At 48.1% G+C, this 24,597-nt stretch overlaps 1 protein-coding gene and 1 long non-coding RNA gene across 4 annotated transcripts in view; one reads left to right on the top strand and one right to left on the bottom strand.

Moving 5' to 3' along the window:
* The window catches only part of NTN1 (netrin 1), a 255,508-nt gene that overhangs the window by 157,351 nt on the left and 73,560 nt on the right, over nt 1-24,597 (bottom strand). The window lies entirely within an intron of this gene.
* Nucleotides 19,817-24,597, top strand: part of LOC109282746 (uncharacterized) — a 66,013-nt gene continuing 61,232 nt past the window's right edge. The window contains exons 1-2 of the long non-coding RNA XR_002089772.2: nt 19,817-20,385; nt 21,183-21,253. This is a non-coding gene — a long non-coding RNA (uncharacterized LOC109282746). The remainder of the gene's footprint in view (nt 20,386-21,182; nt 21,254-24,597) is intronic.

Consider the following 24,597-nt stretch of genomic DNA (forward strand, 5'->3'; position numbering starts at 1 on the left):
AGTTGCCATAAGATAGTTTCATAGTAGCTAGGGTCAGGAGGGACCTGAACAGATCATCTAGCCTGACCCCCTGCCACAGGCAGGAATGAATGCTGGGTTCACAAGACCCCAGACAGGTGATCATCCAACCTCCTCTTGAATTTGCCCAAGGTAGGGGTGAGGACCGCTTCCCTGGGAAGTTGGTTCCAGATTTTGGCCCCCCTAACAGTGAAATAGTGCCTTCTGATCTCTAACCTAAACCTATTCTCCAGCAGCTTCTGGCCATTGTTCCTCGTCACCCCAAGTGCTGCTTGGGGCAATAGGGCCCTTCCTATTTGCTGCTGATCTCCCCTAACGAGTTTGTAGGCAGCCACCAAATCCCCCCTCAGCCTCCGCTTGCTGAGGCTGAACAGGTTCAGGTCCCTCAGCCTCTCCTCATAGGGCCTGCCCTGTTGCCCTCCAACCAAGTGGGTGGCCCTCCTCTGAACCCTCTCCAGGCAGACCACATCCTTCTTAAAGTGCGGTGCCCAGAACTGGACACAGTACTCCAGTTGTGGCCTGACCAATGTCGCGTAGAGGGGGAGTATCACTTCTCTGGACCAGTTTGAGATGCATCTTTGGATGCATGACAAGGTATGGCTGGCCTTGCTGGCTGTGGTCTGGCATTGGCGGCTCATGTTCATCTTGGAGTCAATAATGACTCCAGGATCCCTTTCTGCCTCTGTGCTTTCAAGAGGGGAACTCCCCAGCCTGTATGTATGCTGTGGATTCCTTCTCCCAAGGTGCAGCACCCTGCATTTGTCTACGTTGAACCCCATCCTATTCTCATCTGCCCACTTTTGTAGTCTGTCTAAATCTAGTTGCAGCCTCTCTCTCCCTTCAAGTGTGTCCACCTCGCCCCACATCTTAGTGTCATCAGCAAACTTGGACAGTGTGCTTTCTACCCCCTCATCCAAGTCGCTGATGAAGATGTTAAACAGTGCGGGCCTGAGGACCGAGCCCTGGGGTACTCCACTGCTCACATCTCACCAGGTTGAGTACATCCTGTCCACCACTACTCTCTGGGTGTGCCCAATCAGCCAATTTTTTACCCATCCAACTGTGCAGGCATCAATGCCACAGTCGCTTAATTTATTGATGAGGATGGGGTGAGAGATGGTGTCAAAGGCTTTCTTAAAATCTAGAAAGACTACGTCCATGGTGACACCATCATCCAAGGATTTAGTTACTTGGTCATAAAAGGCAATCAGGTTGGTCAGGCAGCACCTGCTTTTGATGAACCCATGCTGATTGCCCCTGAGCATGATCTCCCCTGCCGGCCCCCAACAGATGTGCTCCTTGATGATTCTCTCCAAGATCTTCCTGAGCACCGAGGCGAGGCTTACAGGCCTATAGTTACCTGGGTCCTCCTTCCTCCCTTTCTTGAAAATTGGGACATTAGCCAGTTTCCAATCCCCCGGCACCTGGCCAGATGACCACGAATGCTCATATAGCCAGGCCAAGGGCTCCGCGATGACCCCTGCCAGCTCCCTCAACACCCTTGGGTGGAGAGCATCTGGACCTGCAGATTTAAAAATGTCTAGCCCTTCCAGAAGATCCCTAACTGCATCTGCACTGACTGAAGGCCTGACAGAGCTATCCCCAAGATTGTCCCTACCTCTGGTAGGTGGGATGTCCCGGTCCCTGTTCAAGAAAACAGAGGCAAAGAAACTGTTAAAAATATCAGCTATCTTGTCTGGTGTAGCCACAAGATTACCATTTGTGTCTTGCCGGGGCCAGGCAAGATGTTGTTTTGGACTTTACAGTGAGATCAGGACAGGGAGATGAGGTGCCTGGGGGTATAAGGCATAGAATCATGGTGATCTGGAGGACAGTTTTGCAGAGAGGTTAATGGCAGGAAGTTGGGGATAGACTAGTATTTGAAAAATGTGAACAGGACAGTGAATTCTCTGTCACACCAATCTGCATAGCATTTGGAGAGACTCGTGAAGGAAGAGTTTGTAGTAAATAATCAATTGCAAAGCTGACAAACTGAGCGCATGAGAATTTCAAATAGCGTTTCCAATTAGAAAAACCATTTTGGTTTTAGACAGGAATTAAAAACTGCATAGGCCGATAACCTTTCTAAGGATCTGTTGTCAAACTGTACTAAGATATGTGCATGTCAAAGCCCCTAATGCCAAAAGAACTTCTCAGGGCATTTCTGCGTTACAGAGTTGCTGTGTCTAAGCCAGGCTGCTTCTAAGTACACTGAACCTATCCACTCAGACACACACGCATTCCAGTTTCAGAAATACCCCAATAAAGATGCTCCAGGTTGCCCCCAGTAGCTGCTTTCAAACACACCAGAAGCTGAGGTCTCTAGAGTGGCTTGAGAGGGATGCCTCAGTGTCCAGCATATCTCTGGGTTTGGGGCGTGCAAGCAGAAGCACATGGGTGGAATGGGAGTGCTTGAGGATGGCCTGGCCAGGGCTCACTGCTTCCCTCATGTATGCATGACCCAAGTTCAGCAGCAGAGCTAAGTGTTGTACAGGACCTGAAATGCCTTTGTTCTCTTTTATAGCCCCAGATTTACTGTCAAAAAGACAGGAAATCGCTTAGGGGGAGGTGGGGAGACTGAAGAATGGCAAAGGTAGGCAATGAACAGAGGGAACTCTAAGGCCCAGCACTGTTGATGACAAGCTGTGGAGGGAGGGGCAGCCAGGGGGGAAGAATTATAGGATCTGGATGAGTGCTATACAGCTCAGAGCATCTCTTCATCTGACTTCCAGCTGAGGGAGGGCACTGCCACTGGATTCTCCAGAGTCTGAAAGGCAGATTTTGATCAGACCCATGTAATTGGCTTATCACAGACAATTAGCTTCATTGCTTAGACTCCCCTCAGCGCAGCTTACAGATTTGGAGTGTTTCAAAGCCACTGACTTAGAGACAGGCTTGTGTTCACCAAGCCAAGGCACAAGACACCCACTATGCCACTGCCAGAGGAGAGGCTGAGAAGAGAGGAATAGCGTTTCCCTCTTGGGCTAGCACAAGAAATCTTAGATTGGTTAATAGGAAGGGCAGATCTACTCTGGGTCTGGTAGTGCAGTTGCACCCCCCTTTTGGACCGTGCCACAGTAACTGAGGACTTCTTTTAACTCCAAAGTAGGTATGAATCTCTCCACTTCCTTCTCCCCCCAATCCCTCCCACCCCCGTCTGCCCCTGCTATTGTCCCCAGCTGACCTGGGGGGCAGAGGGAGCACCAGAGCTGCTCCTGCCCTGCTCCAGCCAGGCTGCACAGGGAGTCCAGCTCAGATGGGGACAGTAACAGTAGTGGACAGGTTTCTCTTCCCTACCCAGTTTGCCCAGCTGTTCTCTGTCAGCCTGAGAGCAGGCTCAGGGAGGGGTAACTCACCAGCCACCGCTGCCACTGCTGCTGTTTCAGCCAAGCCTGGCTTCTCATGCAGCCTGGCTGAAGTGAAGCAGGAGCAGCTCTGGAGCTCCCCCCAGTGGGAGGAGGGTAGCTGGAAACAGGCTGACAGCCACCCTGGCAGCTCTGGTTGCTGCTCCTGCACCCCCTTCATACAATCCTGGATCCACCTATAGTTAAGGGTTGATCAACTTTCAGTCTAACAAGTGAGCACCTTGCATGATACTGAGTCCTAAAGGTAGGAGCTTATTTCAAAACCTTGGTTTGAAAGGTAATGCAAGGGAGAGGAGGCTATGGAGAACAGTTGATGTGGGTATGTGGAGGTGAGATGGCCCCTTAAATCCCACGGTTCTAAACACACATTTCTTCATAAGTCACCAACAGTGAGATCCAGTAAAAGACCTTCCCCCTGGCTGAGATTTTGGACTGAGAGACATGTACTCTGTGGGAAATGTAAAACCCTACCCCAACATGAGGGAGTGAAAGTTAGTACCATTGATGGCATGTTACATCCACTTTTCTTAGGTACAAAAGAACAATGCAGGGCAGGGGCAAATCAGACCCAGAATGTCTGTTTTCTCCTTCCTTCCTTCCACTTTGGACGCCTCAGACCAGGCTTGCTTGGAGCTGTGTGGGGCGACCCTGAGTGTAAGACTCCCCGGCTTTATATCTCTTTTCTTTTCTGACTCCCACCTGTCTAAAACTCCCTTGCTTTCGTTTACCTCTCTTTCTTGTATTTTTTTCTTTTTTTCTCTGTTCTCTGTCCCCTCCCCTTTCTACTTCCAGTTTCTCTGTCTGCAAAATGCATTTGTCTATTTCACAGCTTCTCTCTTACTGTTTCTCTTTCTTTTTTTGCTTGTTTGCCATGGGGAGTTATCTTTTTTTAATCTTTTTGCCTTTTGAGGGGTGCTCTTAATTCCCCCCCTTTTTCACTTCTGTTTTATTCTTTTTTTTCTCTCTAACTCCTATGACCAATGCCCACCTGTTTTTCACTCCTCCTTTCTCCCCTCCAGGCACTCACACCCCTCCTTTTTTTGCTTTTTATGGCTGCATTCCCAGACATTTATCTTTGTAGTTTATATATACAAATGTTTTTTGTTCCCTTAGTTTTAGCTTTTGGGATTAACTCTGTCCTAGCAGGAATGGCTGCCCCTACACCCAGTGGCTGGCATGGGGATACCTCTCAAAATCTCCCCCTTAACCATGGCTTGAGGGTTCATACCCCTCCCTATGTTGGGGTTGAGGTCTGTGCAGGTGCCCTAGCTGATCTTCTGGGGTGGCATAACATACGTTATGTGACCAGTGTTAACACGATCCCAGTGATTTACCTGAGTGCTCCCACCCTGGTCAACAGGGTGTGTGCAGAGGGCCTGGACATCGCAGGCATACACTACCTTGTTACGCCCCTAGACACCCAGGTGGTGAGGGTGGTGATTTCCAACATTCCCCCACACCTATCCCACCAAGAGCTGACCAAGGGACTCAAGCCCTATGGAGTTCCTACAAATCCCTTTCGCCAATTGGTGATCGGAAGCAAGGACTCGAAGCTGAAGCATGTCCTGTCCTTTCGGAGGCAGGTCTTCACGCTCCTCAGGGAGGGTCCCCAGTCTCTGCCTCGCTCCTTGAACCTCATGCTCAACGAGCAGAGGTTTGTGATTTATTTTTCCTTGGGGGAGACCATGTGTTTCCAGTGTGGTAGCTCTTCTCACCTAGCAGCCCAGTAACCACAGGGGAAAGTGGCCGGAACATCAGTGACTGCAGTGATGCCAAAGGATGGTGCATCCATTTCTGGGACACAGGCCCCGCCAAGTGAGGCTGGGATCTCTTCCTGACCTCCTTTCACCACCGTTCCATCTGAGGGGGCTGGGATCTCTGGTGTGAAAGCACCATACATCACAGGGGCTGGGACTACTACCCAGCCCTCTCCCCCACCCATCCCACCTACGGTGCCCAGCCTCCACCCCTGAGGCCCCACCAGGTGGAAGGGCTGATACCTCCACTTGTCCCTTGTCCACCCTGACTGCCCCGACCAAGGTGGCTGGGGTGGCTGATGACTATAGCACCAGGGCCCTGTCAGACGATAGGGCTCAGGCCTCCTCCTGGCCACCCTCCACCGCGGCCTTGTCTGAGGTGGCTGGCCCTGCGGGGGCGGGCTGGGAGTGGTTCAGCCTGTCCTTTATGAATGGGGGGCCACCCGCCATGAAGAAGAAAAAGGAGAGAAAAATGAAGGGGGCCTCTCAGGACACCCCATCCCCACCAGGACCCTCCTCAGCCGGCACTGGGGGGGGGGGGGGGGGCACTGGAGAGCCTGACCCCACTCCAGCTGTTCTGACAGTGACCCCATTGCACGTGACTGCAGATGGGGATGACTCAGTGGCGGGGGAGGCAATGGCGGGGGTCACTAACCCTTTTCCTGTTTCCCAGCTTCCAGGGTTGGGTGGCAGTAAAGATGATACAGAATGCTTCTCTTTTGGAGGCCTGACCCACGGGGCAGCAGAGGGATTTGTTGATCTCTTGGTCGTGTCCCAGCCTACTGGATTGGATAGGGAAGCTAGTCAGATGTAGATCCAGCTTTCTGAGTGTCGCAAGTGATCTCGAGAGCAGGATGACCTCTCTCCCCCCAAGAAGGCGGGGATCACTATCCTAGAGCTGGTCCTTGACCTGAACGATGAGAGAAGGCTCCTGTGTCTGGACATTGAAGGCATAGACACTGCATTTGCGGGCAAGCTCCCACCTGGGATGTAGTCTCACCAGTCTTCTGTCAGAAATGTTTAGCCCATATTGATAGACCCCCCACTCTAAGTTGCCTCCGACTATGGGGATCTCTTGACCTTTCTGAAGCAGACCAAAGAACAGAAGAATATAGTGGGGCGCATCAGCCAGCAGTGTGCAGTCCCTAATCTTTTTGTCAAGGCTGCCAGAGCTGTGGCCAAACTTATATAGCAAGATCTAGGCACCTAGCAGATGGCTTACCATGGAGAAGCTCACACAGCAGGTGAAAGCTCACACAGCAGGTAAAAGACGAGTGGGGCCTGGGGTGGGGGGGTCCCTTGAGTAGGGCATGACAGACCTTCCCTGACCTGTCTCTGCTATCTTGCTTTGCTCTTGGGTGCTTGCTTTTCCACCCACACCTTACCTCGCTCTTCCTCTCTCATACTCACACCCATGGCAGCCATGACCATTGGCAATTTTAACACCAAATTAACACCAAATTAATCTCACACTCAACAGGTGTTGAGATCCGGAGGCTGTCCTGGAGATCCTATGCCAGAAGCGTATGGCCATTGCCTTTCTCCAGGAGAGACATTCTGATGGGATCAACCAGGTAGCCTGGCGTGCTGCCTGGTAAGGCCACTTGTTCTTGAGCCCTGGCACCAACCTCAGCACTGGGATCATGACTCTCCTATCACCGCAGCTGCAGCTTGACACAGCGGTAGCATGGGAGGTCATTCCCGGCTGCCTGCTGACTGTCCATGTCACCCTAGCATAACACCACCTGCTCGTCAATGTCTACACACCCACTGATGGCCAAGAGAGAGTCGGGTTTTTTTAGACTTTGGCCGCCCTCCTGTGTGACCTTAATGAGGATGATGACCAGCTCCTCATAGGCGTGGCCTTCAATTGCACCATTGATGCCTTGCTCAACCCAATGGGGCCTGAGCCTCTCCTGCCCTCAGCCTGCAAGCTGCAGTCTGCCTTGGAGACCACAAACCTTGTCGGTGCCTGGCAAGCCCTGCATCCCGGCATGCGCCAGTACACCTGGGCCAGGACAAGCACCAGTGGTCTCACCATGGCCTGCCATGACCGCCTTTATGTCACCAAGCACCATCTGCCACTCCTGTGCAATGGCCGCATCGTTCCCTGGGGCTTGTCAAATCATGGCCTGGCCTGCTGTGAACTGAGTCTGACCAAGAGAGCCTGCATGCAAGTGCCTTATTGGTGCTTCAACATCAGCCTGCTTCAAGACTCCTACTTCCGGGACTGCTTCACCCACTTTTGGTGAAGCTGGGAGGCCACAGGACTGAGCTACTCCTCCTGGAAGGTATGGTGGGACATGGGCAATGTACAGATTTTTTGCCAGCAGTACACCCAGCTGGCCATGAATGAACTGTGCCGCCATATCTGACAGCTGGAGAAAGATGTGGCAGAGCTCGAGGCTGCTCTGCTGGCCACCAACAGTGATGCAGTGCTGTACGAGAACCTCCATTTCCACAGGAAATGTCTGCATGATTTGGCAGAGACCACAGCCCGTGAACCGAGGATCTGCGCCAGCTGCCAAGAGCTGGCAAAAACCGATGCCCCAACCCACTTCTTTTTCAACCTGGAGTGGCAGCAGGCAGAGAGCAAAGTCTTAGATCACCTCAAGACCCCCGAGGGCTGGGTAATCACAGACCCAGGTGATGTGCATGAGCATGCCATTGCCTTCTATCATGACCTGTCTATGGCTGAGCCGTCCTGCCCTGAGGCCACGCAGGAACTCCACAAGGGCTTGCCACATCTCTGCACCCTGGAGGCTGGTGAGCTTGAGTGGGAATTGTCTCTGGAGGAGCTGGCAGCCACCACAGTTGGCCACACCTCTGGCAAAGCCCCAGGCCTCAATGGGTTACCTGCCAAGTCCTACAAGACTTTCTGGCTTCTCCTTGGCCCCTGCCTCCTGTGCATTTTCCAGGAGAGCCTCGCCGACAAGGTCCTGCTGATCAGCTGTCACTGAGTGGTGCTCACGCTGCTGCCCAAGAAGGGAGACCTCGACTGCATTAAGAAATGGTGGCCAGTCTCCCTGCTCTGTGCGGAATACAAGATTCTGGCCAAAGTGCTGATGACCTGCTTCTGCACTGTCATGGCCTCCGTCATTGGGCCTGAGCAGAGCTACTGCATGCTGGGCAGGCAGGACCATCCAAGACAACCTGTTCCTGCTGTGCAACCTACTCACAGCCAGCGAATCTTCAGCCTGGACATTGGCCTCATTTCTCTGGACCAGAAGGCCTTCGACCAGGTAGGACAGCCTACCTCTTCCAGACCCTGGAGGCCATTGGCTTCAGGCCCCTCTTCACTGGGGCCCTCCGGGTCTTGGACCAAGACACCTCCAGCCTGCTGAAGGTGAACAATGTGGTCTGTGCCCCATTTCCCGCGTGCAGGGGCATTCATCAGGGCTGCCCCCTGTCAGGCATGCTCTACACCCTGGCCATTGAGCTGCTGCTGCACTCACTGCAGTGCCACCTGAGTGGTGTAGCCCTGCCAACAGCCACGGGCCCATTCATTGGCCCTCCTCTCTGGCTGTCGGTGTATGCGGACCATGTGACCACCTTCCTCAACACCCAGATGTGTAGGTCCTGACGGACTGCCAGCGAGCCTATAAGCATGCCTCCTCAGCCCATATCAACTGGGCCAAGAGTCATACCCTGGGGCTTGGCATGTGGACCAGTGCGACCCCCCCCCAGATTTGCTGGGGGGCCGCACCTGGTGCCATGAGGGCCTCAAGGTCCTGGGCATGTTCCTGAGGCCACCGGCCTTCATGGCATGCAACTGGGACAGCCTTGAGGAGGGGGTGGAGGCCCACCTGCAACAGTGGCACTGACACCTACCTTGCCTCTCCTACCATGGATGTATCCTCATCACCAACAACTTGGTTGTGGTGACCCTGTGTCACTGGTGCACCATACTCAACCTGCCACAGGACCTTCTCAACACACTCCAGTGCCTCCTGGTAGATATTTTCTGGAATGGGTGCCACTGGCTCCCACAAGCTGTCCTTTAGCTACCTGTCACCAAGGGAGGCCAGAGCCTGGTCGACCTGGTGAGCAAGGTGGCTGCCTTCCACCTGCAAGCCCTTCAGCAACTCCTCTACAGTGAGGAGTGCCTACCCTGGCAACAACTGGTGTGCTGGTTCCTGCAGAGGGTGGGGGCCTTCGGTGGGAGCTCTTCCTACTGGACCTCACGCTACTGAACTGGGCATTGCATCCGGCCTTCTACTGCAGTGTGGTATGAGCCTAGCAGGCCACCTTCCACCTCTAGCCCTGGGCCCTGTGCCCCTGGTGCACAACCCAGCCCTGTGGTGCCCCGTGCTGAGCCTGGCCTCTGCCAGCCACACAGCCGCTCTCATCTGGGCGCTTGTTCTCTGCCTGGGCCATCTCCCTGACCCCGCTCTGTTGGTCTGGTTGACACTTGAGGCCCTGACATCCCGGCTGGGCATGCACTCCATCTGCAGTGTATGCTGTCTCCTGCATGACATCCAGGCTGCCCTCCCACTGGAGGCAGCAGCTACCCTGGATGACCATCTCCAGGTATGCCAGGTCCCACTCACCACAAATGCCAGGAGTGAGGCCTTCCCCCACTGCCAGTCACCCCGGCCATGGCCAGCAAGCTGGCCGGCGGGCCTGGCACCCTGTTGATGCTTCCTATGCCTCCCAACAGTGACATGGGTTGCCCCTTCGCTTCTCTGTTGCGTAGAAGTTTTATGCCTGGGTGGTTTATGTCTGCCATGCCCAAGTGCTGGTGGGCTGCCCTGATACACCGTGGTGACAGCACCTGGGGCCACCAGATTCCCCACCAGCCCACCTCACTTGGTGCACATTGTATAAGCCGCCAATCGCCAAGAAGACTGGCGACCCGCAGTGGCGGTTGCTGCATGGCACCCTAGCCACTGGCATGTTTGCGTACCACTTTGACCCAACTGCCTTGACAGCCTGCCCCTTCTGCCCTGGGAGCATGAGGAGAATCTCTTTCATGCCTTTCTCGACTGTCCCCACCTGCAGCTGCTCTTTGCTGCCCTTGAGCCACCATTGTGGGTGCTGGGCTGGAGCCTCTTGGAGAACACCTACGTGTGCTCCTACCCATACCAGGCAGCCAAGCAGGGCACTGTATGCCTGGCCAGCTTTCTACTGGGTCAGGCCAAGATGACTGTCCTCCAGAGCCACCGCAACCGGCTTGCCAGGACTGGCTCAGACGATAGGCCTGCAGCTTTTTGGCCCTCTGGTGCAGGCACACTTTTCACAGGAGTTTGAACATACTGTGGTCTGGCGAGCAGTGCCCGCCTTTGAGGCACACTGGGCCCTTGAGGGAGTGCTGTGTCACACGGAGGGCAACCGTCTTCAATACATGCTCTGATATCACTACTGGTCTGGGTGACCATGCAGGCTCGGTGACAGACTGCAACTCCAAGCTTGTGCTGCACCCTGGGCCCTCACCAGGCTGCTTTTTGCATTTTTTCTTTGTGTGGGAAGTTGAAGGTTTTGTCACACGTATGATTGGCTAGAACAGGGTAGGAATAGTTTGTTTATAGAGGGCTTTGGTTTATACGACCCTGTGGCATGTTAGGCACAACATATAATACTGCGAAGGTGCCTGTCATGGTGGGATGTTATAAATGTAATGGCATGGTGCTTTTGGTTTGATGGTAATTTGTTTGTCTTTGCTTTGTATATTGGACCTGGACCCCGGAGGAGCCAACTTTTTGTACCCCGAACCCCTGAATAAAGTAGCTAAAAAGTCAAAGTCCTTCTTTCCTTCCTTCCCTCCATAATCCATATTCCTGTGCAGTTCAAACCACTGTGTTTGAATTGCACGCCACAGAGACAAAGCAAAAGCATCACTGGGCACGCCCTCCATACTTTGCTTTGCCATAAATCCAATATAATGAAGAAAGGAGAATGCATTTCTGTTAAGTTTTAGAAACAGACTAGGAGCAAGGACTTCAGTGTCTGAGTTTGGCCTTTATTTCTGATTCTTGGGTATATTTCTGAACCAAATAGCTTATCCGTTCATGGTTCATTTTCAGGCACGTGTCTCTGAAAAAAAAATGTTAATTATGTTTTTCTACAGAAATCTTCTCCTTGAGAGGCAGTGAGAAAATATTACCCAAACATGAAAGAGGATCTTTTTGCCTTCTTGTGGATGTTTTTAATAACATCAGTCATAAACAAAAGGCTTATTTTTTCAGACCTCAAAATAACTCCTGGTTAGCGCATTCCAGCCAGGCCACAAAATGAGTTTGAATTACTTCACGTGGGCAGTCAAGAGATTTTCAGTAACAATGCATAATTAACAAAGGGATTGATCCTCTGAGATGCTGATCTGCCTGTAACCACCACTGATACTGATAGGAGCTGTGGATGATTGGCACCTCCCAGGCTCAGGTCCAGGGTGTCTTGTGCTGTCTGCATTTTTGTCAATACATTGGTTATTACAGAAGCATTCCAGAGGGTGAGCAGTCTTTCTAAGGCCCAGGCATTTCCTTCCATCCTCCATGTATGATGAAGGAGCTTGTAAGGACATCCTTCATTATCCTTTGCCCTTCTAACACAAAATCATTTAAAGATGTTGGGCTGATCAACGTTTCCAATGTGTGTGACGGGCCCTTGTTTTATCAAGACTACTGCCTCACAGAGAGTGGGAAGAATAAACATACGTTCTGGCCATTCCCCTGCCCACAGCCGACATAGAGGGGCAGGGGGAAAGGTGCTGATCTATGCCATACCGCTGGGCAAAGAATGGATTTTTTAATTTTAGTGGCTAAACCAAAGTAGCAGAAAATAATTTGGTGCAGAGCAAACTGAAACAAAAACTTTTCAAGTTTTGGATTAAATGAAGAAAATAAAACCAAAAATGGCATGTTTTGTATCTTTTTTTTTTTTGGTTACTTAACCTTTTCAAACCCCCTTTTCAGTTTTCAGGCTAATTTATGAAACGGGAATGTTTCAAAACCCAAAATCAAAACGTTCCATTCCAAAAAGGTTGAAGTGAAACATTTCAGCATATCTGAAAGAAAACTTTCCATTTTAAAAGGGGAGTTGAATGAACTATTTTGATGTTTTCAAACATCCTTTCTGCATATATTTTGAGGTTTGGGGGGATGGAGATTGGTCAAACATATTCACCAAATTTGACCTGATTTTGCAAATGGTTGATTTTTTGAAGCTTCAGTTTTTGGTGAATTTACTATTAAAAAAAGGGGCCCAGGTAAGGCTGGGAGATGATGTGCGTGCTGTGATTCCAGAGGTTGTGCCCTTTTACATAGTTGCTACTGCTAATTTTCTCACAAGAGCACTAGGCCGGCCAGCACTACACCCTAAGGATGTTTGAGGCATGCTCTAAAAATCATCTGGAAACATATGTGTGCTTCCACTGAGAGACACTTCTAAGGTCCTTCTGGACTGGCTTTTTCAGTACATAAGTCTGGTTAAGAGCTACTTAATGCCATGTCTGCTAGACAAGCAAGTCTTGGTACTGTTCAAGTAAGACCTGGCCCTGAACTGCATGGGTACAGGCTACTGCAAGGTGGAACACACTATGCAGAACAGACAGTCCATAACTGCAGGTACAAATCAGCCACTTCTACGTGACACAGCCAGTCACGCATCTTTCTTGCTTTTGTATGTACCTCATCTTGATTTGTGTGGATGTATAATTTTGGCATGTATGCAAGCAGTTTAGCCATTCAGCAGCATATTTGACTCTTTGAACCCCATCAAGCCTAACTGGCTTGCTCAGGATCACAGAAGTTTATGGCATAGACAGGCAGAAAGATTAGACCTCCTGATTAGCTGTTCTCTCTTCTAACCAGTGGATCATTCACCCTTTCTCATATAAGACATCTTTTTGAAAAATTAAGGGATCATCTAACCTGGAAAATGTAATTGAGTTAGGGTATGTCTGTCTTCACTGCACAGTTAACTTGAGTTATAACTCAAGGGCTCTTCCTAATTTGAGTCCTATCCACAGATAAAAATGCTTATCTTGAATGCAGGTGGGCTTTTAACTCAAGTGGTCTGCCGTGAGAGGAAGTATTTGCTAAAACTTGAGTGAGAAGAATTTGTCAGCTGCTTTATGACCAACTCAGTAGGGCAGATGTAGACTTGAGCATCACTAGGCTTCTACTGCTTTGTCCAGTTCCACCCATGTACCCAGAAAGGCCAATTACATTGTCCTGCAGTCACAGTAAGTGTGGTTTGACTAATTGTAGTGCGCAGAACCCTGGGACAAGTCCTGGAAGATTTACGCTACACGTAAGTGGATGTACTATCAATGTGGATAGAGTCACTCCAATGTTATTTTGCAGTGAGATCACTCTCACATGAGCCAGGGTAATTTGAAGAGAATCATTTAAGTGGACCTTCTTAGATTACCTGTAATTCAGCAGGGAAGATATACCCTTCGCTACCTCAAAGTGTTACTCTAATAGGAGGTGAAATCTGAAAGTATTAAATGCAGAGACTACATTCAACCTTGGGTATTTAATTAAAAAAAATAAAAGTTATGTTCTTAAATCAGATTTACAAACTCAGGTTAAAAGAGTTGTGAAGCTGAGGCAACTTGATAAAATTCTGGTTAGGAGTTCAATTTCAAGCCCAGGCTTCTGAACAGGCTTTAACTCAAGCCACTAGCCCATGTAAGACCTAAGTGATCTTGTCTTCACTGCTATTTTAACACAAATTAGCTAACTTGACTTAGCCAAGCTGAATTAAGAACAGTTTTTTCAACTATTAGACAGACTCACAGAGTCATTTAGTAGTGTGTATACATAGTCAGGTATGAAAAAGGCCAGCTTAAAATTTACCATGCTATAGCATCCAAGGTCATGCACAGCTGTTAAGTGTTCAGAAACCACTTTTGTCTTGCCCTTTGTTAGGGCCTCAGAACTCAGACTCTTAAGCCGTAAATCTCAATGGCTTCCCACTACCTGCAAACAGAACCCTAACAGCATTTGATGAAGTGATCTTTTGTTCACAAAACCTTGTACACCTCTCTGATTCAGTTAATCTATAAGGTGCACCTCTACCCAGTCTTCTGCCTAATAACATTGATCACCCTTCCATAAACAATGCAGCTTTCAGCACATGTGCCAGTTGTAGGGAAGACTGGGAAATCCCTTCTGGAAAAGACAGCCTGTCACTGGGTTCAATTCTATTCAGACTGGAATTAAAATAACAAAATCAGTTTAAAAGCATATGTTTAGTTATTTCAGTTCACGCCTGTGTGAGGATACTCTTATTTTACACTGAGAGTGGCAAACATGACTGTTTCAGTTTAAAATGACCACACAGTGTCAGAGGGGCATTAGCTGAGAGGATAGATACAGTGAGAGATTGTTTTGCTGGTTTCAAAGGCAGGAGAGAGCTTACCCCTTTCAGAGTAATGCTTAGGTTCAGGTGAGGAGTTAAACAGTTTGTGAGAAGCTGTTTACAGGCAACTGGAGACTAACTGATTTGAACTGATATTAAATAATAAGAAAAATGTTCTCTCTTATGAAAAGAGATTTTTGCCCTTTTGCTTTTAGATGGAAGCTGGAAACTCATGGAGCTTCCCATAAGGCCTAACTAGTTTCAACTGAGGTTAGTTAGAATTCTGCCATTGACTTCGGTGATCAGTCTGACCATAACACAAAGATCATAAACTATCATAAACCAAATTCAGCCCTGCCAAAGCAATTTCAGCTCCACGTACTTCATCATGGTTAAAACTTGATGCAAGCTTTCAATTTTATCCCATTTTATCCCATGTCATTTTCAACTAGTTGTCCTCTTAGTATCTCAGAGATCTCATGAACACTCACCTGAGAATGCTCTCCTTGGTATGTAATCCTTATTTGACTAAATGTATCTCATTATTGCTCTGGATTCCCCCTACCACCCAGAAGTTATAATCAAAGTAGCATTTCAATGAATATCATAGGGCTAATCCTCTTCAGCTAAGCTCTGCAGTGCCTATATTTGTGAATGGTATTTCAACCATTGTTTTCTAATATAATCGTTTCTTTAGGCCATGAGTATTCTTTGACGCCAGTCTGAATGCAATGCACCTCAGCAGTGCTTCAGTTTATAAACATCTGGATTCCTAGAAAAGCGAATGTATTCCTAGGATGTATCCCATTCTTGGCTGTCTGTTAACACCTATAAAATGAAATTTATTTCCTGCTGTGCGGCTTACACTTTAAGGTTATTTCCAGAGCTGTGGTAGGCTTTGTGCCAAAGACTACACTATGGCAAACAATGCTTTGAAAGCTTTGTGTTCAACAATGGGCAAACCACAAACACCTCATAGGTTTGGGTTTGGGAAACACATCTGAAAGAAGACAAGAAGCTGATGTGGAAGAACAATCAAAATGTATCTAAGCAGAGGACGCTCACTTCTGCTCTGAGAAGTCTCCTCTGTCAGAAGGGTGAAAAGCACTGGCATTCAAAGGATAAATGTTTATTGAAGCCTTTTGCAGTTATTACTCTCATGATATCAGGTTCCCCAGAAGGACTTCTGGTGTCTCAGTGGTACTGTCTGTCTTAGAAATATTACAAAAAAGGAAGCAGCTGTGATTTTGTACTTGAATTTCCCAATCTAGCTGAAACTAGAAAATGCCTTGATATGAGCTTTTGTATTTTAAAGTTAGCTAGACTTTCTGAACCTAAGCAGGGCTTCAGGGTTTGAGCTCTGAGCCAAAATTTGGGTTGGTTCTTGTTCATGCACACTCCCATTTCCTTTGCTGCTGACCTCTCAGGTGCATGTGGCACACTCTATCTCTCTATAATATGGTTTTAGGGCTGTCTCACACGTTCAACTTAATACTTGCTAAGTGTAGTTAAAACACAAGGAAATGCACCTTCAAGCAGTTTAGTGCTTGTTAAGTGCCATCATAGCATTGCAAATTTGCTCCCTTTCAGGTGAGGATTATTTCAAAATGGTATCAGGTAATCATTAGGCCTATGAGAATAGGGAAGTATTTGATTCGGATATGGATTTGGCCGATTTAGAGGACAGTAATTTGATTTGGAGATTTAGATCGCTGTCCCAAATCAATTTGGCTGAATTGGCTTCAGAAGATTCGGCGCTGATTCGGAGTGGGGGGGATGTCCCTGTCCCTACTCAGAAAAATGGAAGCAAAGAATCTGTTAAAGGTTAGCTCTGTCATCTGGTGCTACCACCAGATTACCAAGCATGTCCTGCAGAGGCCCATTAGTCTTACCTCGGTCCTAGAGAAGCTCTCTGAGAAAATTATCCAGGAGCACATCTGCAAGGCGCCAGCAGGGGAATTTATGCTTAGGGGCAACCAACATGGGTTCATTAGAGGCAGGTCCTGTCAGACCAACCTGGTGGCCTTCTATGACCAGGTCATAAAAGCCTTGGATGCAGGTGTCTCAGTGGACGTAGTCTTCCTGGACTTTAGGAAGGCTTTCAACACTGTCTCTCACCCCATCCTCATTAAAAAATTAGGCATCTGTGGTGTCAACGCCTACACAGTCAGATGGGTTGCCAATTAGCTGGAGGGCTGCACCCAGAGAGGGGTGGTGGACGGGTCATTTTTGACCTGGAGAGATGTGGGCAGTGGGGTTCCCCAGGGCTCGGTCCTCGGGCCCGCACTGTTCAGTATCTTCATTGGCAATTTGGACGAGGGGGTGAAAAGCACCTTGTTCAAGTTCACAGATGACAATAAGATGTGGGGAGAAGTGAGCAGGCTATAAGAGAGGGACAGGCTACAACTAGATCTCAACAGGTTACAGAGGTGGGCAGAAGAGAATAGGATGGGTTTCAATACGGACAAGTGCAAGGTACTGCACCTGGGGAAAAAGAACCAGCAGCAGACCAACAGGCTGGGGAACTCCCTTCTCATCAGCACAGAGGCAGAAAAGGATCTTGGACTCACTATTGATTCCAAGATGAACATGGGCTGCCAATGTGGGGATGCAGTCAGGAAGGCTAACCGCACTTTGTCATGCATCCATAGATGCATCACGAGCAGGTCCAAGGAGGTGATCCTCCCCCTCTGTGCGACACTGGCCAGGCCGCAGTTGGAGTACTGCATCCAGTTCTGGGCGCCGCACTTCAGGAGGGATGTGGACAGCATCAAGAGGATCCAGAGGAGGGCCACTCACATGATCAGGGGGCAACAGGGCAGACCCTACGGGGAGAGGCTATGAGACCTGAACCTGTTCAGCCTCCACAAAAGAAGGCTGAGAGGGGATCTGGTGGCCATCTATAAACTTGCCAAGGGAGACCAGCAGGCAATGGGAGAGTCCCTGTTCCCCCGAGCACTACCTGGGGTAACAAGGAACAACAGCCATAAGTTGACTGAGAATAGATTCAGGCTAGATATCAGGAGGCACTACTTCATTGTCAGGGCAGCTAGGACCTGGAACCAACTTCCAAGGGAAGTGGTGCTTGCTCCTACCCTGGGGGTCTTCAAAAGGAGGCTAGACAGCCACTTAGCTGGGGTCATTTCACCCCAGCATCCTTTTCTGCCCATGCCAGGGGGTCGGACTAGATGATCAGCTTAGGTCCCTTCCAACCCTACCTACTATGAAACTATGAGATATGGTGGCACTTTAATTAAAGTGGCTCTCAGAGCCACTCTAATTAAAGAGCTGCCCTCCCACTTCCTGGAGTCTTCCTTCCCACTGGGGGAAGGACCCTTCTGGACACAGCAGGGGAGAGTGGCTGCCCCCACCCCTGCCAGGCTCTGCCCCAGCCTCTGGGGCACAGAACCATGGGCACTGGGCTGAGCTGGGCCAGGCAGGTCAGCTCTGCCCACCCCTCCCTCCCTCCTTCAGTCACATCTGCAGCTTTCAGTGCCTTTTACAGCACCTGCCCCAGCCCACAGTCTGTGCTGCGCTGTGCCAGCACCTGGGAAACAGTGGTGGCTGCTCCACTCCACTCCAACCCAGCCTAGCACACTGATTAGGGGATGAGGGTGTATCCGGAGTCAACCCGGCTTGTGGGAGGAAACCCAGGCATCGGGGGGTCCCAGCTCCATGGGTGAGAGGGAACTCAGGCATTGGGGACCCCAGCATAATTAATTATTGGAGACCATTATCTGCTAAAATGATCAAAAAAACTGATAGCTGATAATGTTAATTTTCCTTTTATCAGTGCCAATCCAATATGCAACTAATATATCGGTCCACCTTTATTTGTCACTCTTCATTTCTGGCCCATGTCAAATAGTCAAGTTTTACACACCTATTGTAGAAAAGTTCTGCAGCTAACTTGCCGCATTACGATGGTCTAGCTCTGTAGTTGAGTACTTCCAAGTACGGATCTTCTCCTTCCTTCATTGTATTTAAAGCAGATTCTTTACAATGCACAGTCCACATTCTGTCAATCCATTACCATGCGGGGATTGGCTATTTCATACATTTGAGTAAAGTGAGCAACTTAAGCAATTTGAGCAAGTCCCTATTCTTGAACTGTAGTCCACTAGCAATAATGCAGTTCTCAGATTTCCATGGCATGCAAATACAGATTTAATATTAATATGCTTGACAACTGTTGTTACTGTAGTATCATCAAGTGTTGCTACTTCCAAAAAATAAGTATAATTGTTCATTATAATTAGGTAATCATGTAGTCAAAGTCCCAACATGTCAATTCCCACTTTGTTCCATGGAACAGCAAGTTGATCATGAAAGATCATTGGTTCATTTTGCTAGGCATCCCTGGATTTCTGACATGTTCCACACTTCACCATATCTTCAATATCATTATTCATCAAGGGCCAAAAGACAATGTCTCTGGTTCTACTTTTTGATTTCATCATTCCCAGATGTACTTCACGTATTTGTCCCAAACTGTTTCTTCTCATCTCTGCAGGACTCATGGCCTTTGCACCCTTCACGAGTACTCCTGAGATCACTGTGGGGTCATGTTTATATTGAGAATATGCAGGTAGGAAATGGAATTTTTTCATTTTTTACCCATTGCTCCTTTCACCACTTGCAATGTTTCATCTTTAGCTGTGTTTCAATATCTAGGGCAATGGTTCTTAACCAGGGTGTTGCAAGCCCTCTTCTGGGGTACCTTAGTGTTGGTGCTGCCACCACCGCTGTGACCAGATGAAAGTGCTCTATGGACTTCATGCAGAGTATGAAGCCTGATCAGAAAGTGCTGGGCTGCTCCTACCTGCTCCTCCTGGGAGCAGAGGCATGTGGGACAATTCTACCTAGTGGCAGTGGCAGCAGTGGTGGCAGTGGCAGTAGCAACAGCAGTGTGGCAGCCTGAAGAAATATGGGCAATACATAGATAAGTCTTGGTGCTTCTGTGCCACTGCCAGACAGAACTGTCACACATGCCTTTGAAGGAGGAGCCTGCAGGACCACACTAGCCAACCACACCTACAGGACCGCTGTGACAGTAGTGGGCAGGTACTGTTGCCTCTATTAGGCTTATCAGATAACTGCAGCCACTTCCCAGTCAGGCTCTGCATTCCTCATGAGGCACGCAGGGCACTTCCACCTGGCTGCTGCAGCAGCGGCAACACCACACTTGAGAACCACTGAAGTAAGCTAAGGCAGTGGTTCTCAACAAGGGTGCTGCTAAATTCAGAATAGTTATAGAGTGGTGCCCTGAAACTAAAAAAGTTTGAGAACCACTGGCCTAGAAATACATGGCATGATGCTCTAATTACATTCACATGCATGGTTACTGTTTTTTTCCAGAGCATTACACTGTGGACTGTTCAATAGACAGGTATGCTCTTAAAAGCATGTCTGTCACCACTAAGTGGGATCCAGGTTGGAGCTCCAGGGTCATATCATAAAGTTGCTGTATCCTTGGTGATGTATCTCCAAGTTCCTTTTTGAATATTTCAAATCAATGGTTTGTGGTCCATTTCTACAGTGAATCTCCAATCATACAGTAAGTTATGAAAACCTGTCTATATGTGGACCAGTCCAAGAGTTTCTTTTTCAATTTTTTACGTAGTTTCTCAGCAGCTGTCATAGCCCTAGATGCATATGAGACTGGCAACCAATCAGTCTCATGGTGTTGTAATAGTAATGCTCAAAATCCATCTTTTGGTAAAAGCCTATTTCCACTCTTGAGGTATTTGAAAACTATTATCAAATCCCCTCTCAGTCTTCTCTTCTCCAGGCTAAATAACCCTATCTCTTTGAGTTTCTTCCTCATAAGTCATGCTTTCCAGGCTTCTAATGTTTTTTGTTTCTGTCTACTGGCCTATTTCCAGTCTGTCTGCATCCTTCTTGAAGTGTACGGCCCAAAACTGGACACACTGCTTCAGGTGAGGCCTCACCAGTGTTGAATAGAGCAGAAGAATCACTTCCTTTGATTTGCAAGTAACACTCTTGTTAATGCTACCCAGTCTGCTGGCCTTTTTTGCAACAAAAGCACACTATTTGCTCATACTCTGCTTATGTTCAATTGTAAACCCCAGGTCCTTCTCTGCAGCACTAAAGCCTAGCCAGTCATTCCCCAGCAGAACAGAACCTAGGCTTCCTGGGCAAGTGCTCTAACCACAAGGCTATTGGGCCAAGGATTGACTATCACTTCAACCTCCCTGATGCTATGCACACCTAATTTGGATGTCAAGCTGTCATTGTGCTTGCTTCTTTCCCACTCAGAGATTTTCACAGGATTTGTGTGCTCTCAGGAGCAATAGGATCACAAGGTAGTGGAAGTGTTAGTGCTTTGGTGGCCACCTTGGATCCCTTCTGAGGACTGTAGAAAGCTTTTTAGGCTCATGTGGGACCCCTACAGCCACCTATATGGAACCTAAGAAAATGTAAAATAGAAGCCTCTTTTCCCTTTGTCAAAACAGACCCCAGGATATGTCATAGGCATTCAATAATATTCTGTTTTGTGAATCAGGTACTTAAAGTGCCGAAGGGGCGTAAGCACCTTAGAGGCTTAATAAGATTTGGACCTTGTTTTTCTGGTTTATTGGTCAAGTAGAAAAACTGGGAAAAAAAATCCTATCAGGCTGAGCTGAACAAAAATGATTTGATAATATCATTTTAAAGTGAAAAAATTAATTTTGAAAGATGCTCAAATGAACTTTTCAACTCTGATTTTTTTCAGCTGAAACTATCTGTCAAATTTGGCAAGAATTTGTGAGTAACTTCAGATAACCATACAGCAGCTAAGGCATGGTAAGCTCTCACACTGTCATTAACTCACATCTATGAATCTATGAATCTATGAACCCAAATCGTGCATTTTCCAGTGAATAAGCTGTTTGAAAATTTTGCCTAGTTTTACCTACCAGCTTGCATGTGGACTCTTTGGGTCTGGTTCTGCCTTGATGTCATTATGAAGTTATTTGCAGCCATAGGATGCAACATAATGACAACTGTGAAGTCCCAAGAAGCCAAAGCAATGTTGCATCAATGTCAAGAGTTGGATTTTAACTGATGTGAATGCATAGTGCTATGTAACCTAGTAACCTATGCAATGATCTGTACAGTGTGGGTAGAAGTACCTACTCTACTGTACGGAGTAGATGTGGAAGCATCAAGTTGTATGTCATAATTTCTATACAGAAAACAGCTAAAGAAGAAGTATTGCAATCTCATAAATCATATTAAATCCCCACAGCAAAACAATTCTGAGGCATTCAACTAATCAGACCTTTGAAGGTTAACAGCCTTCAGCACACAGACTGTGTTAACTAAACTTGTTTCCCAGTGGACAGCAAGGCTACAGTCGTCAGTCACATTAAATCTGCTTTACAGGCAGTATGGGCATGGTTGAATGAAGAAAGAGTGACTTGGAAAGTAACCGTTTTTATTACCAAGAAATATACAAAACAGTATTGCAAGTTAGAAGGGGGCATAGAGCAAAGTACTTCTCCCACAGTAACTATTTGGGGGCATGCTTTTAACCCAAAGTAAATGAAAAACTCATCTTTAACTGAGGTAGAGCTAAGGAACAGGGGGTTATCATTCATTTACTGTGGGGTAAAAGCAGGCACATGGATGGTGACCATAGAGCAGCTAAGGCATGGTAAGCTCTCACACTGTCATTAACTCACAGTATATTTTCATTGTTACATATGCACCATGTTCTATGATGATAATGATAAAGATGCTTTGGGTTTCTGTGGTGTTTCCCACTAAGGATCTCAAAGTGCACATAGTTGCACATTAAGCCATGTAAGTCCCCCCCAATTTGTTGATGGTTGACTGAAGCACAAGGACTTTTATTCACTCAGAAATTCACACAAAACAATGAGATCATAGAAATAGTCAGAAAGAGCCCAAAACTTCTGATTCCCTGGATGTGATCCTACTTTTAGGGTATAATATCTTGGCAGCACAAAGAGATGCCTAACACATGGGAGTCTTAGTCCATTAACTAGGTTCCTAGGTGCTACACTTATATTCTATTAATCCTATCAAGATCCAGTTTCAGTTTAAACCATATCACAGTGAAAGAAACAACATCTGCACTATATCAGTGATGCCTAAGGCAAGGTATCAAAATAAATGATGTAAATAATAACAAGAATTCATAGAATTAATAGTACATTTGTTTGTAAACTAAAGGGGTTGTCTTGTCTGTCATGGGGAAATCTAACTTTTCTGAAAGCTGTTTTGGATGATTTTATGGAATTTACTGGAAAAATTATACCCCTGCTACAGTTAAAAAATTACACAGAAAGGATTTTATTCCCTATTGTGGGTACAGACACAAAGCACTGAGAATAACTCCCAGTGAACATTGTGGCATCTATTTCAGGAGGCAGTAGGGAGGCATACCTGCAAGTCATCCAAGATAGCTGCTCACCTGACACCTGGTGGGAGGGCACTGTAATAGCTACAAACACTGTCAGATCTTCTCTGGGGTTACTTGATAGCAGCTGGTTGTCTGTCTCCTACTCAAGGTAAGTTTAATTCAGTGTACACACTGCTGTAAATTCCTCTGAAGAATTCATGTTGTGTCTAACACCCTCAGGTTTACAGGATTTTAGAATGATTTCTACAGAACCTCATCTATTGCTTTTGTCTGTTAAGATCTACGGTACTTGTCTCAGTTTCCTTTACTGTTGCTCCTATTCCCATGTGTGATTAAGTCTGCATGAGTCAGTGGGAAGCATAGTGCTTCATGATACTCCACAGGAAGGGTGTATGTGGAGGAGGCAAGCAACACATGGGACCTTGTGGCAGGACAGGCCCTGGGGCAGCCATGGGCCATGCTAATCCTGCCCACACTCCCAGTGCTCTTTAGCCTCCCCTATTTATCTTGTCTGCCACACCTTGAGGTTTGTTTGATAGTAATTGGGAGGCTGCCTCCAAGCCCTGGAGTACCCTCACTGGTGCTTTGCCTAACCTGACTGATCTCTCATGAGAGAGATCAGTCAGCTAGCCAAAATTACACAGTTCTCCACAGGTGTTTCACTCCCTGGAGGACCTACTAGTGCCTGGCTGGCACTGTGAGCCAGTGGCCACCACCTGTAGCCTGAATGACCCTTATTTAAGCCTAAGGGCTTTTAGTTGTGGCTTCCTGCTGCCCCCATAGCCATGCCCGTGGCTCACAGATGTAACGATTTACCTTCCTGAATAGGCTTCGGCCTTCTTAGCCTTAGCCTACAGGTTACTCTGGCTGTTGACTGATAGCCTAGATCTACTGGCTGTACCCTGGCCTTTCCAATCTCAGCCTCTTGTCAACCTCCATGCCGCCTCTGTCACTCCTCTGGCCTCAGACTCCCACTATTGCCCTACTCTCAGGATCAGGCCCTGGCCTTCTTGACCTCAGCCTGCCTGTGCCTCGCCCTCTGGGTCATCTTGCCGCTGCCGACCCCCTCCCCACTCTCCCAGCTCTGGGAGTGCCTGACAAGGCCTGCAGCTCCCACTCCTCACCAGCCTGAGCTGGCAGGAGCCCCTCTCCCTGCAGAGCTCAGGGCTGCACTGCCCCTCTGCCTCAGGGACCCAGGTTTATATCCCCCAGGCTCCTCCCCTTCCAGTCAGGTGCTCTCCTGACTGGCTGCAGGTGTGTCCCCTCAGTCTCCAGACCAGCTTACTGCCATTTTCCCTGGCTGAATGGGAGTAGCACCATTTCTGCATAACCAGGCTCTGCCCCACTGTCCTGCTGCTAGACAGCTAGCCCTGCAGCCTAGGGGCCCCTGGCTGCCTCCTCCCCTGCAGCCAGCCCATAACAAACAGTCTTTCCCCTCCTGAGAACATCCCTGCTGCAGCTTTTCCCTTAAAGTAACAGGATCCCCTGGCTCCCTGTTAAAGCCAAATTAAAAAGAAACTTTATTTTTAAAACCATTGATTTTGTGATTAGTGAAACTGCTGATGTTTCCTCACATGCCATTTTGTTATACTTTGAATAAACCTGCATGCTCTGATCCTTTTAGGAAGTTATAAGATACAGTAGCATAAGGCTGGGTGGGCAAGCAGGGCACAAACCCTACCAAGTGCTGTGTGTCTCTGGCCCCTCCTCTGCCCAGGGTGCTGCACACCTCCGCTAAGGTGGAGTAGGCCATGTAAGT

The sequence above is a fragment of the Alligator mississippiensis genome, chromosome 8 (assembly GCF_030867095.1).
Source record: "Alligator mississippiensis isolate rAllMis1 chromosome 8, rAllMis1, whole genome shotgun sequence".
NCBI lineage: Eukaryota > Metazoa > Chordata > Crocodylia > Alligatoridae > Alligator > Alligator mississippiensis.